This window comes from Spinacia oleracea, chromosome 2 (assembly GCF_020520425.1).
Source record: "Spinacia oleracea cultivar Varoflay chromosome 2, BTI_SOV_V1, whole genome shotgun sequence".
In the NCBI taxonomy this organism is placed as follows: Eukaryota; Viridiplantae; Streptophyta; class Magnoliopsida; order Caryophyllales; family Amaranthaceae; genus Spinacia; species Spinacia oleracea.
This window is the reverse complement of record NC_079488.1, coordinates 41,948,550-41,954,008: the sequence shown is the minus strand read 5'-3', so window position 1 is coordinate 41,954,008 and position 5,459 is coordinate 41,948,550.

The window sequence follows — 5,459 nt, the reverse complement described above, 5'->3', positions numbered from 1 at the left end:
GCTCGCGGAATAAGCATCTTGTTCCCGTGCCCGGATCTCACCCATCCGTTTCGAAGATTCAAGTCTTATCCTAATAGAGTCATTTACGGTCTTTCCAAACAAGACCCTAAACAATGTTTGGTGGCGACTCCTTCGAGATACAAAAATACGATGGTTTCTAAAAACCGCCCCCCTTGTAGGGAATTGCATACAAAAAATACCCCTACAGCAGATGTCCTCCACCTGTAGTAGTATTCATGAATAAGATCATCTCTTCCTTGGCGCAGGGCTAATGTTTTTTTGATGGAGGTGCTTTTGTAGCTAAAGGCCTTGGCCGTGAGACAGGCAGGACCATGTAGCAGTTCCTCAAACCAAGGTTCCCCAAATAGGAGATCATAGTCGGCTGGTATATCAATGACTAGGAACTCAACATTGTTGTAGTAAGTTTCGAAGGAGAAGACTAAATCGAGGATCCCCAGGATTTTTTATGTGATGCCACGGAATTTAATTGCCCGCTCCGTAGTCAGCATCAGGTTGTATTCAGTGAAGCCCAAAGCTTGAAGAGTTTCCAAGGGGCAGATGTTTACTTGAATGTTAGTGGTTACCCGGGGTTTAGGGATTACCCAGTCTTGAATTTGTGGGATGAGATGGTGGAAGCTTGGGACTACCAACTCAAAAGAAGGTTTGTACATTGTATGAATAAGGTTACACAGAAAATCATTTCCCTCATCCCTGTAGTCTTGAAAGATGGCTTGGACTGATGGTGACTTCTTGCCTCTTGGGGGCAAAGGCAAGTTTTTGTTGTCCACCATGTTTTGAATCATGTGCTTAAGCTTATTATTGTTGTCGTGCCCGTTTCCCTGGTGGAATTCGCAATAAGCTTTGGGGTCCCAACTTTTGGATCTCTTGTCAGTTGGGGGATCCTCGGTTGGACCAATAGGAGTGATTAGTTTTTTCTCTACCAACCGGTCAAAGGCGTCGACATAGGACATTCCAAGGTTGGTGAAAACCCTTTGGGGCCTGTTTTGGAAATTGCGCTGATTGGCATTGCTTTTGAAGTTGCTTGATTTCTGACCTTGAGGAGCCTCTAGAGCGTTGACCTCGTGGACCTTGGTCGTGACCTCGGCCTTCTTACCTTTCCATTTCCCGGCTTGAAGAGCTGGGGCTTTCATGAGGTCATCTTATATGTCGACCCCGATATCATATGTTCTTTTGAAACTCTCTAGGCCCAGATACGCATCCCAAGTGCTAGTTTGATGGTCCTTGAGGGAATAGTACCACTTTTGACAGACAGGTTCCAAAGACATATGAAACACTATGGGGTATAGATCAGGGTCAAACCCTTTGATGGCCATGGTGGCTCTGAAATTCTTGAGATGGTACTCAGGGTTGACTGTAGATTTGAACTTAGGGATATCATTGGCAGAAAATTTGTCGGGAAAAATGGCCTTTCCCTTGAGATCATCCTCCATTGAGGTGTCGAAGTAGTTTTCCCTGTTGGTTACCTTCTTGACCATGATTTCCATCTTCTTAGTAAGATCAACTGGAGCTACAGCTTGTTCCACGACACCCAGGCGTTTTCTCATATTTTTCAGATTGGTATTGAGGTTGGCTACGGCGGCCATGAGCTGGGTGATTTGATCAGCGGTTGCCATTGGAATTGGTTCATGAATGGGGTTCGAGGTTTGATTTGTAAAAGACGGACTGGCTGCCTGTTCGTTGCCGGCTATAAGGGAGGATATGACTGACGAAGCTCTCTTCAATCTTTCTCCTTTTCGGCGAACCCACAAGATCCTTTGATTCCTATTTAGAATGACATGACATGACTTTAGAACTTGGATTACCCAGCATCTGATATGCTATGCATGAAAATGAATGAGACCTAGACTTGACTCTAAGTGCCACTCCGAAGATTCGGGATTTTGGATGTTTTGTACTTGTATTGGGATTTGCGACCCATTGGAAATATTTCAAAGAGATTTCAACCTATTGGAATTTGAAGGAAATAATGCCCTTGGTCCAAGTATGCATTCTATGTTAAGTCTAATAAATGCGGTTCAGTATTAATTAACAAGTTAATAATTCAGTGAGATCAAGTGAGCTGAATGCCTAGCTAGAGGCCGCTTCAGTTCAAGTGGAATTAATGATATTAATCCACAGCTTACTCTTGACTGAACCCGTAGGGTCACACAAATAGTACGTAAACGGATCAAGTATTTAATGGCATTAAATACTCCATCTATGAATATTCGGAACCGACGGATCTTGGTTTCAGTGGGAGCTAAGATCGTCACAGGCAAGAAATGAATACTCCGGAAACGATGATATTACCGGAAACGGAAATATGGATCGTATCGGAAATATGAATATTATCCAAGTCGTAGATGTTGCCGGAAACGGAAACATGGTACGTATCGGAAAATATTATTGGAAATGGAAATATTACCAGAATCGGAAATATTGCCGGAAACGGAAATATTGTCAGAATCGGAAATATTGCCGGAATCGGAAAATAATTCCGGAAACGGAAATATTAAATATTTGTTCGAAACGGAAATTAATTCCGGAATCGGAAATATTAAATATTGTTCGTATCGGAAATAGATTCCGGAAATGGAAATTTAATCGGAAGCGTATCGTACGAATTAGCATCGGACGAGGCTTGCCGGACGAAGGCCCAGCACGAAGCCGGGGCCATCGCCCAGCAAGCATGCGCGCCACAAGCCCAGCCAAGGCAGCGCCCAGGCCTACCGCAAGGCAGGCCCAGCGCGCGCCAAGGGCCACGGCTGCGTGGGCCGTGCTGCGCGGGCTGCTGCTCGCACGCGCATGGGCAGCCCTTGTGGCTGCCGTGTGTGTGTGAGTTTGTGCTCATACGTGATTCCTGAATCTACAAGAGTCAGTGTATGATTAAATTTCTATTCCTAATTGGATAAATTAATTAAATAGAATTCATGTAGGATTCTAATTCCAATTAATTCGCATCCTACTAGGATTACGATTCCTTTTCCATAACTCTATAAATAAAGGCCTAGGGGTCATAATTTATACACAAGTTTCAAAGTATTCAAAAGTGAGTTTTTTGAGAGAAAATTAAAACACATCTTGCTCATAAAAGTGCCGAATTTTCTAGTACCTTAAGGGCGATTCTAGTTGGTCAATCTTAAGGCGGATCCGGACGTGCTGTGGACTATCTACGGAGGGACGACACTTGGAGTCCTAAAAGACTTGTTCTTGTTCGGTTCGGGCGCAGCTAGGGAAGGCACGCAACAAAGAGTATGCATCTAAATTATGCTATATGATTATGTGTAAATAATATGTATCCTGGGTTAATGGTTGTTTCCGCATGATCTATATAAATGTCATATGTATCATAACCTAACAGTGGTATCACGAGCCCCTTATTATTTTCATAATCTAAATTGCATGAACATGGTTAAATATTACAAATTTGCAAGAATTAAAAGGGTATTTAATTTTCGTAATTGTTAATTAATTGCAAATTGCGTTTATTTAATTATATGTACGCAGTTTTTCGGCAGTTTCTTCATTACTCATCCGAATTGAGTGATTTTTGTGTCAATTCCGCATGTAAAAGGCATTCTAAAATTTTGACAAAAATAGTATTTTTCTGCCGAACCCAGAATTCTCAAATTCGAAGCCTAACTATGACTTTTCGAAGGTTTTAGTTTTTCGAATGCAAAATTTCGTAAATTTAAGATGTTAAATTAAATATTTGCGATTCCTGTTGATAAATCTTGAATTTTTGATTGACCTACTGCATATGTTTAACAAGTTTGAATGCCTAGTCTTGTTAATTATGCAATCTAATTTGTAATTATGATTAATTTGTTGAAAATTAGAATAATTTAGAATTAATTTGATTTTCATAATTAATTGTAATTTAATTAGAAACCTATGATTAAAAACCACCATAAAAATTGTAAATTTACGATAAATTTTAAATTTTTATGACCTAGACTTGAATCCATATCAATCGGAAATCAATTGGATAATAAATTTTCGATTTTTTCGCCCTAAAATTATGAAATTAATAATATTTATTAATTTGTCATTAATTTTAAATATAAATTTTAAATTTTTATGCGATTCGTTCAAATAACTTGCACGCACGAAGCAATGGACGCTTCGTGTTACCCTTAAGGGGTGTTGTATAATGCGGGCATGCGACGACGAGCAAGGGAGCTCGTCGCCCGTGCGGCACGAATGCAATGAGCAAGGGCGTAGTGCACGAGCACAAGGCAGCAGCCCTGCCTTGTGTCGTGTGCCACGAGCAATGAACGAATGGGCATGGGCGAAGGGCGAGCCAAGGCAGTCGCGTGTGGGCAGCAAGCGAGCTGCGCCACAACGCGCGCTGCCTCGCACAAGTGCGCGCAGCCTCGCGCGCAGCGAGCGCAAGCTCGCGTGCCACGAGCGCTGCGCCCAGCACTGCTCGCGCGCGCAGCGCGCGATGTCGCTCGCCCAGCGAGCGATGTCGCGCCCCAGCGAGCGATGGCTCGCGCGCGCAGCGCGCGATGTCGCTCGCCCAGCGAGCGATGTCGCGCCCCAGCGAGCGATGGCTCGCGCGCTCAGCGAGCGAGCCAGCGCGCCCAGCGAGCGATCTCGCGCGCGCGCACTGCGAGCGATAGCTCGCGTGCGATGGGGCGCTGTGCGGAGGCTTGCGATAGGACAGCAGCAGCTATGCGACGAGCGCATGGGCTGCGCGCACATGGCCAGCAATGGCTGTGTGCGTACGGCCCATGGGCGTGCAACGCGTAGGGTGTTTGCGTTACGATTAGATCGTTTTGAATGTTTAATTTGAAAATTTCAGTTCACATAATTTTAATTAATTTTAAAATTAATAATTTGAATTAATTTCTTGGATTTTAATTTTGAATATTATAATTATAATAAATGGAATTTATTCTAATTATTTTACTAAAATTAAAATCATGAATTAATTTAAATGCGACTGAAATTAAATTAAATTTTTGGATTCAATTATAAATTTATATGAGCTTTAAATTTTAATTAAATTTGTATGTTTCCGGTTAGACTAGAAATACAATTTTATGTTTAAAATTAGTAAAGCATATGAATTTATTGGTTTGAGTGGGAGCGCTTTTTAGTCATAAACTCTTGATTAGGTCTACAAATCCTTAAGGTTAAAACAACTCGATTAGAATTAATAAGGACTGAATAATTGGTAGATTATTGGTGCCCTTGATTAATTGCTGCAAATGTTTACGTGATGCATAATGTGTTTTACTAACCAGCTATGTGGGCCATTCATGATAATGAATGGGTGAATGGTATATATTGTATATGTACTGTTTTGCAGGTTATGAAGTGACTAGTATGGCCCAAATAGGATAGAAAATATGGTCTGCGTACCATTAATTTGAATGTAATTGGTCTAAAGTACCAAAGTTATTTTTCAATTCAAATATGGTCTGCGAACCATCAAATAGTTGTAATTAGTT